General features: G+C 48.6%; 2 protein-coding genes and 1 pseudogene across 4 annotated transcripts in view; 2 read left to right on the plus strand and 1 right to left on the minus strand.

The window, feature by feature from the left end:
- The window catches only part of LOC119849428 (zinc finger protein OZF-like), a 776,365-nt gene that overhangs the window by 735,825 nt on the left and 25,469 nt on the right, over window positions 1-15,071 (plus strand). The gene's annotated exons all lie outside the window — the stretch shown is intronic.
- The window catches only part of LOC119849371, a 1,398,949-nt pseudogene that overhangs the window by 704,728 nt on the left and 679,150 nt on the right, over window positions 1-15,071 (minus strand).
- Window positions 1-15,071, plus strand: part of LOC119849376 (zinc finger protein 420-like) — a 3,142,523-nt gene that overhangs the window by 499,491 nt on the left and 2,627,961 nt on the right. The window lies entirely within an intron of this gene.

The raw sequence follows: 15,071 nt of genomic DNA on the forward strand, positions 1-15,071 counted from the left end.
TTGTCCTAGATAGAGAGACTAGACAAACAGGGACCCAGACCCCTACAGTGATCCCATGGACAAGAACCTGGTTGGGAGTGGGATGAAGGTTTCCTCTGGACAAAGGGGAGCTGAAATCCCTCAGTGTCATGGAATTTAAACAGTGCAAGATTCCAACCCTGCATGGCTGTGGCTTGAGGTGCATCAGCAGAAGGTTGGGCTGGAGGAACCTGGAGAATACATAGGTCCTAATCTATGGTTCTGCTTGTTTGTTTTTTGGTAGGTTAAATGAATGCAGCCTCTGGTCCAGTCTCTCCCAAGGACGTAATGTTGCTTTGCACAAGGAGAAATCTTGGGAAAGGATTGAAATGAAATGGAAGCAGCATATGGTGGCAGAACCTAAGGAATAAAAAGCCCTTTGATTCTTGTGTGTGCATTGCCTCTGAACCAGAAGTGTAATTTTTCTTCCTTTGTGCCTGCAGCCAGTAAAATATCAGGACAAACTCATTCCAGTGATTGTGTCACTGAGTTTCAGGAAGTTTTGATCTTATTAAAATGGAATTAGCAGCAATGCATCCGATGAAGTGAGCTGTAGCTCACGAAAGCTTATGCTCTAATAAATTTGTTAGTCTCTAAGGTGCCACAAGTCCTCCTTTTCTTTTTGTGAATACAGACTAACACGGCGGCTACTCTGAAACTTGCATTTTTAAAAGTGTCTTCCCCAAGAAACTCCAAGTTGTTCTTCCCACACATGGGTGATGGTGGGAAGCAGGGGATGTCTGCAATCTGTGGGGGAATCTCTCTGGGCCCCACTGTTAGTTCTCCATTCTTTCTCCCCTTAACCATGCAGACACCCTCCCACATACCTACCCATTATCAATGTTACACAGGAACATAAGAACGGCCATACTGGGTTAGACCAAAGGTCCATCTAGCCCAGTGACCAATGCCAGGTGCCCCAGAGGGAATGAACAGAACAAATAAGCACCAGGTGATCTATCCCCTGTTTCCCATTCCCAGCGTCTGGTTAACAGAGTCTAGGGACACCATGCCTCCCCATCCTAGCTAATTGCCATTGATGGACCTTTCCTCCATGCACTTCTCTTGTTCTTTTTTTAACCCTGTTACAGTCTTGGCCTTCAGAACATCCTCTGGCAAAGAGTTCCACAGGTTGACTGTTTTAGTGCGACCCCCTTCCCCTGTATAGGACACACACAGACCAGAGCTCATCTCTGCATGTCCCCAATGGGGAAGGAAAGACACTGATAGGGAAGGAAGAAGATGGGCAGAAGGAGTCAAAAGGGGCTAGATGAGAATAGAGGAGATTTTCTTCCTGTTAAAATGTTCTAGATTCTCATAGCTAAAAAGCTCCATTGTCAGTTGGATTTGAACCATCAGCCATTTTGTTACCACCCAGAGGTGTTAACCAAAGACTCAGGTAACTGCCTACTTCCCAACTTTGCCTAAGAAGCACCTGCGGTGGTGCAACTGGTTTTAGTGGCGGGGGGAACACTGCTGATGTTATGAGTTCAGGCCTCTCCCAGAGCATTGGTTTTCATAAGCCATGTAGCTTCCCCCACTTGCTTGCCCAATTCACATGGAAAGGGCCATACTAGGGTGATGAGAGTAAATTCTAAATTCTGAAATGCGGAAGTTGGCCCATAGATTGGGATAAGGGGTTTGAAGAAAAAAGCTCTAAGGGTATAAAACCAGTCTCCAGGGGCAGGTATGGTACAACTCCTTAACAGGGAGCCATTTGTGGGAGGCGGTTTCACTTCCTCTGTTAAATGTACTGAGAGATATTTTAAGATGAAGACAATGCCATAGCTAACAGTCGACTGGCATGTCTGGTTTAAAGAAAGAAAGGGATCTAGGGTTAATAGTCTGAAGTATTTGTGTTACCAACCCTCTCATTGTCTGACCCCGCTTTCAGTTCGGAGCAGGTTTGTACTTTGCTGTGTGGCGCACACAGACTCCTGGAGAGCAATGGCAGCTGTTTCAATGGCAGAGAGCCTGGCCCTTAGGAGACTTTCTTCACTTGTTGTTTTGAAGCAACTCAATATAATAACGATGGAGCTACAACCTTCAGTCCAAAATTTCAGCCCCCCCCAGTACAAAACCGCTATTTTAGGATTTCAACAGGAGGCTTCCAGCGCTAGGACTCCTGATCAGAGAGTTCAGTGGGGAGTGTAACAACTGCTGACTTTGAGGGTCCTGGGCTAAATCCACTTGCAGGTGGAAGCCTTTTGATTTAGTTGATCGATAATGAGTCAGGCGATTATTTAATCACGGGTATTTTTAATAAATGTTACGGACAGATCATGGGCAAGAAACAAAAAATCATTGCTCATGACCTGTCCATGACTTATACCATAAATACCCCTCATTAAATCTTGGAGAGCAGAGCCCAGGGAGTCTGTGGCACCAGCTGTGGGGGGAGGGAGTCCGAAGGGCCCTTGGCACCTCCTGCAGGGGGAGAAGCCCTAGGGGTCTGCGGCCACTCCAGCTGCTGGTGGTGGGGAGCCCCAGGGGGCCAGCTGCTTCTCCGGCCACCCCAGGAATGCTGCCAGGAGCCACTGAGCTGAGGCTGCTCCTGCTGCCCTCAGAACCGCTGCTCCAGAGGTCCCCAGGGCCAGGTGCATTGGCCACTGCTTGTGCAGTCTCCGGGGCCAGCTGGCCACTGCAGAAGTCACAGAGGTCACAGTAAGTCACAGAATCTGTCAAATCCTTCCCTGCTGTGACTGCAGTTACTTGAAGAGAAGAGAAAAAGAGAAAGTGAAGAGAGAAGGAAAAATAGACACTCCCTGTCACCTCTCTCCCCTGCTGCCTCCCCCTTGTATTCTGTAACCCCATCCCACTGGCTTCCCTGTCCTGGTGCCATGGGGGTGACACTAGAGCTCTGGGCTTTGCGAGGAAGGGAGCTCTTCACTTCTCAGCATTTCACACAAATTTCCCTTTGGGCTAAAATTTCTCCTGTGGGGCCTCTAAGTCAGAGCTGTACCCCTCCCCCTTTAGTGAGGGAGGAGGGGTGTAAATTGCTGAGTTGGCAGAGAAGTCTCCCATGAAGGGTCATATTGTTCTGGTGACTCGTTCTGACCGGGGTCACGTGTCCTCTGACACAGGATCATGTGCAGAACATGGAAACTCTGGCTTTTCCTAAATGCTGTAGAGTGAGAGTTCTTGGGAAAGGGCAGGGGGAGGGAGCAAGAGGAAAAAGGCAGAGACATTGGAGATGAGAAATGGGGGGAGAAGAAAGAGACAGAGAACACCCAGAGAGACAATAAATGATTGAAGCAGAACAAGTGTCCCAACTCAATCTTGCTCATCACAGGTGTTCAGAGAGACTGGTAGTTGTAGGTTTTCCATGGTGTCAAGTCTCTGAGGATCCCATCATCCAGAGACCCTCCTGTGACCAGCCATGGTAATATTGTGCTTAATGCTCTGCCTTGTAGCTTCAACAGCCGTGCATGCAAGATGAGTTACAGCAACCTTTACCTTGTTTCCATGTTCATCCGGTGCCTGCTTTCAACACTTGTCAGCAAAAAGACCTGGTTTTTTGCAAGCATTTTTATGGCTAGTCAAAGGCGGGCTTCTCCGTTAACAAAAAAGATTGACCAAAAGGCGACAAGAAGAGGCACATTCAGCAAGGCAGCACTGGATGCTGGATCCTGAATTTGCTCTTTATCCAGCAGGTTTATTGGCAAGCTCTGCCACGCTGCCACTCTCTGGGACTTCTCCCGTAACTGCTCCATTTTTCATCAACAATAAAATGAAAGGTGAAAGGACAGTAATTCTCCAGTTCCTGCAAGCCCTGCAGAGAACCCTCTAGAAGGGTCTTTGGGCATAGATATCCCCAGAAAATTGCATGGGCACTTGAAACAGGCTCTGGTGTCACAGGAATTGCAGTCGAAGCAACCTCCTTGCCAATGCCAATAGCCTTTTTATCAACTCCAGGCTGGTGATTTGATTCTCTCCAACGCTCCTCTGCAAAGAAGCCTTTTCCTTAGCAAGCAATTGCTTGGATTGCCAAGGGAGGTCTCTTCTGTTTCCTAAGAAGACAGAGAAAAATGTGAGCAGAGGAAACAAAAGGCATGCAGTAAGGCACCACAGGGAGTTGAACCCAGGATTTACTTTTATGAGACAGGTGCTTTAGCCTACTAAGCCATGGTGCCTTCCGTAATGGCCTGTTTGCAACTCTTCCACTTGATGCTCCAAGACAACACCTTGAAATTCCAAAGGACAGAAGTTCCCCATTTCCCTCAAGACTTGCAGACCTTGAGCGGGCTGCCTCTCTGTGCATGGAAAGCCACAGCTGAGTTGACAGAGGGCTTCTAACATGCGCTTTTCCCACAAGCTGCTGTGATCATAGAATGGTTAGTGCTCTGCATTTCAGTCATAGCAACTTCAACTCAACTCTGAGTCATGGTAACCTTTCCATCAACTCCAGACTTCTTATTTGCCACTTTCCAAGGCTTAGTCACAAGACAGGCTCTCTCTGTCTTGAACAAGCACTTACAAGGATTGTGCTGTGACCTCTTTCATTTTTATGAGAAGAGATACAAAAAAAGGAATCTAGCAGACAAGCTAGAGGTTCAGCAAGGAAGAACTGGCAGGCCAAGCCATGATCTCCTGGTTTGTAGGAAGGCTCTTCAGCCAGCTCTTTCCAAAGATAACTATCTAGAGGCCAATTGGCACAGAGAACGATTATGGTTACAGACCCATCCTGAGATTAGAGAAGGATATTTTAAAGCTTTATCTCATCGTAAAGGAACACGATTCAAACATGTCATCACAAAGGAGAAAGCACTCCTTCATTTCAGAGGTATTGCTACTGATCTCACTGACAAACTTCCTTTTCTCAGTGCTGCTCCCAGCATTTCAGGGTGTTGGGGACACCGGGCACGGCCACTAGGTAACTCAAGGGGATGGAAGACCACGAGTGCCGATGAAGCCCCCTCGCTCTAGGCCCAGATGGACCCGATCTTCCCTTTTCTGCCTGGAGATACTCACAGCCTTCATGCTGAGAAATTTGCAACAGTGTATTGCAGGCACAGACTGGCTGGAGCAAGATTAGGTCAAGCAGGACAGGAATGTTAGATAGTGCTGAACAAACAACTCCATATATGGGGGAATAAATGATAAGAGGAAAAAGGGGAACTGGCCGGTATACCGGATTGGCTATAGGGATACTTAGGGCAGCTTGCTGTTGGATAAGGATGCTAAAGAATGAATGTATAAAATATGTGTAACTGCTTGCACTGGTGTGCAGGATTTGAGATTGTTGTCTCCCTGTACCGCTTGAAGCTTCAAATAAACTTTTCTGCTTCTCCACCCCGTTGTGATTATTGGGTGATGCATACCGGGCAACGAATCCAGCTGTTTATAGATAGATTCTTAGATACTAAGGTGAGAAGGGACCATTCTGATCATCTAGTCCGACCTCCTGCGCAGCGCAGGCCACAGAATCTCACCCACCCACTCCTATGAAAAACCTCACCCATGTCTGAGCTATTGAAGTCCTTCAATCATGGTTTAAAGACTTCAAGGAGCAGAGAAGCCTCCCTCAAGTCAACCATGCCCCATACTACAGAGGAAGGTGAAAAACCTCCATGGTCTCTCCAATCTTCCCTGGAGGAAAATTCCTTCCCGACCCCAAATATGGCTATCAGCTAAACCATGAGCATATGGGCAAGATTCACCAGCCAGATACTTCAGCAACAAGAGAGTTTTTCCACTTCTCCATTCCAGCTGTGGTTATGGGACTGCAGCAGCTCCCCAGATGGCCAGCTTTGCTCTTTCGCTTACATCCTTCACTTCTTTGGATGAAGCTGTGTGTGCAACCAGGTTAATTCATAGCTGAGACCTCAGGTTCCACCAGTTAGTTACAAAGGCTAAATTCCCATTGCCATCAGTGGGAGGTTATCCAGGGCTGCCAGGGCTCCAGGATTTGGACCATAGTCAGTCAAGGTGCTATAACAGCTGCGCTCTTATGTGGTGAGTCCTGCAGCCTATTACCAAATTGCTCGGCCATAGGCTGCAGGGCGGCCGCACTGGCTAAGAATCTGGCAGAAGAGATACTCTGGGGTAGAGAAGGAAAATGTCCTCAGCAGTCACAGCCAGTAGACGCAGGCAAGGTTCGGTTTGTTTTTAAACTGCTCTCCCTGCTCAAGCCTTTAATCATCCCTGTGGCTCTCCTCTGAACCCTCTGCAATTTATCAGGGAAAACAAAGAAACAAACAAAGAAACCAACCCAGGCTGTTCTGACTGATGTAACAATCTATTGCCTTCCAAGGTTGAATATCAATCCGATCATTCTATTCACCCAAGAGTTCAACTTCAAGGGCTTTCTGTTTTCTCTTTCCAATCAAATCCTGAGAAACAGCATTATTGCTACCTCATCACTTGGTCATTTAACATTCACAGGTTCACAGAGTTGGCAGGTTTAAATCTTTCCTCCCACACCACACCATGAAAAAAATCAGTGACAGAAAATGCCCTAAAAGGCCTAAAGCATCTCTGCTGCCTTGCACAGCAGACCGGGGAAATACATGAGGGAAAGTACTTTCCTCTCTCCTCCTGACCCTGAGTAACATTTCTGTTGGTCCTTGAGATCATAGAATCATAGAATCATAGAATATCAGGGTTGGAAGGGACCCCAGAAGGTCATCTAGTCCAACCCCCTGCTCAAAGCAGGACCAAGTCCCAGTTAAATCATCCTAGCCAGGGCTTTGTCAAGCCTGACCTTAAAAACCTCTAAGGAAGGAGATTCTACCACCTCCCTAGGTAACGCATTCCAGTGTTTCACCACCCTTTTAGTGAAAAAGTTTTTCCTAATATCCAATCTAAACCTCCCCCATTGCAACTTGAGACCATTACTCCTCGTTCTGTCATCTGCTACCATTGAGAACAGTCTAGAGCCATCCTCTTTGAAACCCCCTTTCAGGTAGTTGAAAGCAGCTATCAAATCCCCCCTCATTCTTCTCTTCTGCAGACTAAACAATCCCAGCTCCCTCAGCCTCTCCTCATAAGTCATGTGCTCTAGACCCCTAATCATTTTTGTTGCCCTTCGCTGTACTCTTTCCAATTTATCCACATCCTTCTTGTAGTGTGGGGCCCAAAACTGGACACAGTACTCCAGATGAGGCCTCACCAGTGTCGAATAGAGGGGAACGATCACGTCCCTCGATCTGCTTGCTATGCCCCTACTTATACATCCCAAAATGCCATTGGCCTTCTTGGCAACAAGAGCACACTGCTGACTCATATCCAGCTTCTCGTCCACTGTCACCCCTAGGTCCTTTTCCGCAGAACTGCTGCCGAGCCATTCGGTCCCTAGTCTGTAGCGGTGCATTGGATTCTTCCATCCTAAGTGCAGGACCCTGCACTTATCCTTATTGAACCTCATTAGATTTCTTTTGGCCCAATCTTCCAATTTGTCTAGGTCCTTCTGTATCCTATCCCTCCCCTCCAGCGTATCTACCACTCCTCCCAGTTTAGTATCATCCGCAAATTTGCTGAGAGTGCAATCCACACCATCCTCCAGATCATTTATGAAGATATTGAACAAAACGGGCCCCAGGACCGACCCCTGGGGCACTCCACTTGACACCGGCTGCCAACTAGACATGGAGCCATTGATCACTACCCGTTGAGCCCGACAATCTAGCCAGCTTTCTACCCACCTTATAGTGCATTCATCCAGCCCATACTTCCTTAACTTGCTGACAAGAATGCTGTGGGAGACCGTGTCAAAAGCTTTGCTAAAGTCAAGAAACAATACATCCACTGCTTTCCCTTCATCCACAGAACCAGTAATCTCATCATAAAAGGCGATTAGATTAGTCAGGCATGACCTTCCCTTGGTGAATCCATGCTGACTGTTCCTGATCACTTTCCTCTCCTCTAAGTGCTTCAGGATTGATTCTTTGAGGACCTGCTCCATGATTTTTCCAGGGACTGAGGTGAGGCTGACCGGCCTGTAGTTCCCAGGATCCTCCTTCTTCCCTTTTTTAAAGATGGGCACTACATTAGCCTTTTCCCAGTCATCCGGGACTTCCCCCGTTCGCCACGAGTTTTCAAAGATAATGGCCAAGGGCTCTGCAATCACAGCCGCCAATTCCCTCAGCACTCTCGGATGCAATTCGTCCGGCCCCATGGACTTGTGCACGTCCAGCTTTTCTAAATAGTCCCTAACCACCTCTATCTCTACAGAGGGCTGGCCATCTCTTCCCCATTTTGTGATGCCCAGCACAGCAGTCTGGGAGCTGACCTTGTTAGTGAAAACAGAGGCAAAAAAAGCATTGAGTACATTAGCTTTTTCCACATCCTCTGTCACTAGCTTGCCTCCCTCATTCAGTAAGGGGCCCACACTTTCCTTGGCTTTCTTCTTGTTGCCAACATACCTGAAGAAACCCTTCTTGTTACTCTTGACATCTCTTGCTAGCTGCAGCTCCAGGTGCGATTTGGCCCTCCTGATATCTTTCCTACATGCCCGAGCAATATTTTTATACTCTTCCCTGGTCATATGTCCAACCTTCCACTTCTTGTAAGCTTCTTTTTTATGTTTAAGATCCGCTAGGATTTCACCATTAAGCCAAGCTGGTCGCCTGCCATATTTACTATTCTTTCGACTCATCGGGATGGTTTGTCCCTGTAACCTCAACAGGGATTCCTTGAAATACAGCCAGCTCTCCTGGACTCCCTTCCCTTTCATGTTAGTCCCCCAGGGGATCCTGGCCATCTGTTCCCTGAGGGAGTCAAAGTCTGCTTTCCTGAAGTCCAGGGTCCGTATCCTGCTGCTTACCTTTCTTCCCTGCGTCAGGATCCTGAACTCAACCAACTCATGGTCACTGCCTCCCAGATTCCCATCCACTTTTGCTTCCCCCACTAATTCTACCCGGTTTGTGAGCAGCAGGTCAAGAAAAGCGCTCCCCCTAGTTGGCTCCCCTAGCACTTGCACCAGGAAATTGTCCCCTACGCTTTCCAAAAACTTCCTGGATTGTCTATGCACCGCTGTATTGCTCTCCCAGCAGATATCAGGAAAATTAAAGTCACCCATGAGAATCAGGGCATGCGATCTAGTAGCTTCCGTGAGTTGCCGGAAGAAAGCCTCATCCACCTCATCCCCCTGGTCCGGTGGTCTATAGCAGACTCCCACCATGACATCACTCTTGTTGCACACACTTCTAAACTTAATCCAGAGACACTCAGGTTTTTCCACAGTTTCGTACCGGAGCTCTGAGCAGTCATACTGCTCCCTTACATACAGTGCTACTCCCCCACCTTTTCTGCCCTGCCTGTCCTTCCTGAACAGTTTATAACCATCCATGACTGTACTCCAGTCATGTGAGTTATCCCACCAAGTCTCTGTTATTCCAATCACGTCATAATTCCTTGACATCACCAGGACCTCCAGTTCTCCCTGCTTGTTTCCAAGGCTTTGTGCATTTGTATATAAGCACTTGAGATAACCTGTTGATCGCCCCTCATTCCCAGTATGAGGCAGGAGCCCTCCCCTCACAGACATTCCTGCCTGTGCTTCCTCCCGGTATCCCGCTTTCCCACTTACCTCAGGGCTTTGGTCTCCTTCCCCCGGTGAACCTAGTTTAAAGCCCTCCTCACTAGGTTAGCCAGCCTGCTGGCAAAGATGTTCTTCCCTTTCTTCGTAAGATGGAGCCCGTCTCTGCCCAGCACTCCTCCTTCATGGAACACCATCCCATGGTCAAAGAATCCAAAGCCTTCTCTCCGACACCACCTGCGTAGCCATTCGTTGACCTCCACGATTCGACGGTCCCTACCCAGGCCTTTTCCTTCCACGGGGAGGATGGACGAGAACACCACTTGCGCCTCCAACTCCTTTATCCTTCTTCCCAGAGCCACGTAGTCCGCAGTGATCCGCTCAAGGTCATTCTTGGCAGTATCATTGGTGCCCACGTGGAGAAGCAGGAAGGGGTAGCGATCCGAGGGCTTGATGAGTCTCGGCAGTCTCTCCGTCACATCACGAATCTTAGCCCCTGGCAAGCAGCAGACTTCTCGGTTTTCCCGGTCAGGGCGGCAGATAGATGACTCAGTCCCCCCGGAGGAGAGAGTCCCGACCACCACCACCCGCCTTCTCCTCTTGGGAGTGGTGGTCGTGGAACCCCCAACCTCAGGACATCGCATCTCATGCCTCCCAACCAGCGGAGTCTCCTTCTGCTTTCTCCCCCCAGACATATCATCTGGTCCACTCTCCGCATTGGTACCTGTGGAGAGAACATGAAAGCGGTTAGTTACCTGTGTCTGTGTTACTGGAACCCGGACATTCCGCTTACCTCTTCTGGAGGTCACATGTTGCCAAGCTTCTTCACTGGCCTCTTGGCTCCTCTGTGCAACCTGCTCTATATCTTTAGAGCTTTGTGCCCCTAGAAGGCTATCCTGAGTTTGGTCCAGAAAATCCTCAGTCTCTCGTATACAACGCAGGGTCGTTACCTGTTGCTCCAGACCTTCAATCTTCTCTTCCAATATGGAGACCAGCTTGCACTTTGTACAGACAAAGTCGCTTCTGTCCTGTGGAAGAAAGACAAACATGGCACATCCAGTGCAGGTCACAACAGCTGAACCCCCCCTTCCATATCACCTACCTACTATGAGCTTCCTCAGAGACGTTGGCAAGATGTAAGCCTCACTGGCCTCACTCCAGGCGAACTCCCAGGCAAACTCCTGCTGTGAGCTGCTCTGCTGTCCCCGCTGCTCAGCTGGTTCGCGAGGCTCTGGCTATTTTCAAACAGCCAGGCTTCCCTGACGCAAACACACAGACACCCTAATGCCCGCCCCCTGCAGGCTAGCAGCCAATCAGACACTCACTCAGGCTCTCTCCCTGCCCTCCCAGCAAACACACGCTCGGATACTTCCTCAGCAAGCAAATACACACACTCGGATACTTACCAGTCCCAGGCAAACTCCTGCTGTGAGCTGCTCTGCTGTCCCCGCTGCTCCGCTGGTTCGCTGCCGCTCAGCTGGTTCGCGAGGCATCCTGTCACAGGGACAAGGACTGAGGATGCAAATGAAATGTTAAGGCTTCATTGGTTTGTACATTCCTTTACTCCTTCATTAGTGATAAGGGTGCATGCGCTGGAAATTATCCACCTCTGACTTTCACACCGAAGGGTATTTCCAGGCGCACAATAAAAATAATCTTTCTTCCTAACCTGAGCATGTTGAATCTGGAGTCATTGTGTTGTGAATTACACCTGATAGGTCACGCACAGAAACTGTTACGAATTATACCCAATAGCTCACACACAGTTCGAGTCTAGACTGAGGCACATAAACGAGTTACCACTGATCAGTCTTTGCAAAGTTTATTACGCTCGAGCGTGGTGCCCCCCTGCTAGTCAGAGGGGGACCCTATGCATTGTCTACACATCTTACATATATGAGTAGGTGATGCATGCAGCCCTCGTGCCCGAACCCCTCCACGAATCAGTAGGTTCCATTGCCCTCGTGCACAGAGTTCTTCAGCCAATGAGTAAAAGCCCATTATTATTGCATTTAAGCCTAACCTTCACTTGCGATAACAAGCTTACACAAAATTTTGCTAACTCCAGGCCCTTTTCCTGATAGTTGCTTATCTCGCCAAACAGCGAGTCAAGGCCAGGCCAGAGCAGCCTGCTACAAAGCCACAGAAATGAGAAAAGGAGTACCCGTGGCACCTTTGTGAGTCTCTAAGGTGCCACGGGTACTCCTTTTCTTTTTGCGAATACAGACTAACACGGCTGCTACTCTGAAACAGAAATGAGAGTTCTTTTTTAACTCTTTCACAACAGTCCCTCCTTTTCTTTTGTACGTCAGTTAATTATATTAGAGCAGAAGAAATCCGTTGACAACATATACTACAACACTGTATACATACAAAAATTAATACAAATACAATCATGCCCAAACAGATCAGATACAAGATACGTCGTCCCCACACACCCAGATCTGGCACCCACGACGTAAGCCAGTTGCAAACTTCTTGGAACCCAGTGCTAGTGTTGTCAAGACTAATGATGGAATATTGTTGCCTGCTGTTGTAAAATGTGAATGTCTGTTTCGACTCGGCCATGTTGATTTACAAACACACAACAGCTTGAATTTACCAAAGCACAGACTCCGCCCTGATTTGCAAGTAGGTAATCCAGGGCTAGGCGGTTTTGCAGGGCAGTTTGTGATAGCTGAGTGACTTCTATTTGAAGGGCAGAGAGAGCATCAGCGGTGGCATTTGCCATCAATTCTAGGGCAGCCGATATGTTAACTATGGCCTTTTCTAATTCACTAACTCCCAACCACGGTAAGAACCATCGTGTGAAGGAATGAAACCCCGTTGGGCGGTTAACGAGGGGGTTCTGTGGAACTTCTCATCGTTTTCTCCATACTAAATTGCGAATTCTTTTTCGGGGTAAATTTTGGTGTCTTGTTACCGCGGGTACAATAGCCCCCAGAGTATGGGGGTCTGGCTGGATGGGGGTCTCGTGGCCAGTTTAGCGTAGCTATGGTGAATCCAGGAGCCTTTACCTGCAACTTTCAAAGCAGAATAAGTACATAACAGTACCTGATAGGGCCCCTCCCACCGGGGTTCCAAAGGATCTGCCCGAGGGATCTTTTTTACCATTACCCAGTCCCCTGGTTTAAAGGAATGGACCTTCAATCCCAGGGGCGCAGTTTGAAACAGCTGTGCCTCGGATTGATTACAAGCCAACTCCTCCTGTAGCCTAGCAACATATTTGGCCAAAGTTTCAACTCCATCCAAAAGGCTAGCATGGGCCGGAACATAATTTCCTGGAACTAATGCTGGTCTCCCATACAATACCTCAAATGGAGATAGACTCAGGGGCATCCGTGGGGTTCGTCGTATGTGCCATAGTACTATAGGCAAGACATCTGGCCACTTAAGGTTAGTTTCTCTGCAAAATTTTGCAACTGTTGTCTTCAAAGTGCGATTCATGCGCTCGACCTGTCCAGCGGACTGAGCGTGGTATGGAGTGTGAAACTGTCATGTAGTCCCCAAACACCGGTACAACTCTTCTAAGATTTTTGCAATAAAATGTGAGCCTCGATCTGAATCAATCACTTCAGGGACCCCAAACCTAGGTACAATGTCTTTCATCAAAAACTTGACTACAGTTCTGGTGTCTGCCTTTCTGGTTGGCACCGCTTCAGGCCATCCAAAAAGTTGGTCCATGATGATGAGGAGGTGGCGAAACCCCAAGCATTTGGGCATTTCAGCATAATCCATTTGCAGGCGCTGGAACGGAAAGGTCGCCCATGGTCTCCCTAAGGGCAACATTGAATCGGGCCTGGGCAGAAAAGGCCAAGCAAGTAGAGAAGAACTGAGAACTTGTTTAATGGCGCGGTACACATGGAGTGCGGTCCAATGCTTCAATATGGCTGTCCCCGTGCCCTGGATCCCAGTATGGCCCAAAGAGTGAAAGTAATGAGCCGCTGCAAGCAAGTAACGCCGGGGGAGTGTGGGAAATGCTGAGTATCAGATGTTTTAGAAATGTGTGCCAAGTAATGGAAAATAACAGTACAAGAGGCGGGGCTGCGGGTGGCAAGTTGAAGGACAAGGCCAGAAGATTTTGGCTGGACTGAGGACTAAACTTTGGCTGAACTAAGGACTAATGAGATAAGCAGCACCTGAGAGTCTTTACTATCACAAGATAATGAAACCCAAAGATAAGAACGAGGAGAACATTGGGTGATAAACAACAGAAAAGGAATAAACAAGTGCTGTATATATATGGCTGTGGGAAGGGAAATAAAGTGCTTTTTACCAGCAACTGTGTCAGTTTTCCTGTTAGCCAGCCTGCTAGCAGCAACAAATGGTGACCCCGACGTGATAGAATTCTGTGAATTTGATACCACGGACAGAGGAAGAAATAGCAGGGACCGCCGCTGCCGGTGTCCTCCGTTCGGGTGAGGAACCGGGATGCCCAAGAGGCGGGGGAGCTCCCACTGAAAGGTGAGCGGCGGGGAATATCTCTCATAATGGGAGCGGCAGCATCAGCAGATGAGCAGGCCATGCTTAAGGTCTTAAGCAATCTGCTTAATAATCAGGGAGAAAAATTTTCCCCAGAAGCTCTGCAAAAATTGCTTCGGTGGGGAAAGCGACGGGGTTTCCTGGTTAATGCAAAGAATGTCTTTGACTCCTCGGTGTGGAAAACAGTGGAGGAAGACCTGTGGGACTTTGTGGGGGTCGGAAATAAAGAAGCTGCTGCCTTCAGCCCTATCTGGCGGACTGTTCATCGAGCCGTTACCACCGCAGCGGCTCAGGCAGGGCCGCGTATTGCATTACGCGAGGCATTAGAATCATCAGCGAAAGGGGCCTTCACGGTAGGAGCGAAAGACTTCTTTGGTAAAACAACGCCTATGATTCCTTTGGCGCCGTTGGACCCCAGTGAGGTACCGTTGCCCTTGAAGGATGACGACTCAGATCGGGGCGAACCGATGGCCGTGGATCAGCCTGTGTCAGGGGAATTGTCATCGGGCAATCCAGAGAACCTGTTACAAGGGGGGTCAGAATTGCCGCCCGCGGTTGTGCCACCAGCCCCTCCCCGACACGTTCGGATTACTGACTTGCCTAAAACTGGAGAGTTTGATAACTTGACGCAGGACCAGATAATTCGGTGGTTATATAAGGAAGGTATTGCAGCTCAACAGATGATGGATGAGCTGGATAGAAAGGAAAACAGACCGCAAGGATCGTCACGATCGCATTTGCTGCAACAGCTTCAAGAGCACGGCATACCTGACCCCTCACGTTTGCCCCATATTTGTAGGTTGTGTGGGTATTATGGTTGTACGGAGCACCTCACTCCCGACCGACAGCAGAGGAAGAATATCGCAAAATTTATGCCCCCGCTACGCAACCGGTTCAACCAAAAGTGAAACCTCCGCCACCTACGTGTTCTTCAATTGGACGAGGGCAAGAAGAACTGGGGACGGGGGGTGATTTGGAGGGATGGGGGGGAGGAGTGGGATCTCCTGACCCAATTAAGCGCTGGCATGGATTAATAAAGGATGCTATAATTGAAGGGGAATTTTTGGATGCCATGCCAGCTACTTTCCCGGTA

The sequence above is a fragment of the Dermochelys coriacea genome, chromosome 28 (assembly GCF_009764565.3).
Source record: "Dermochelys coriacea isolate rDerCor1 chromosome 28, rDerCor1.pri.v4, whole genome shotgun sequence".
In the NCBI taxonomy this organism is placed as follows: Eukaryota; Metazoa; Chordata; order Testudines; family Dermochelyidae; genus Dermochelys; species Dermochelys coriacea.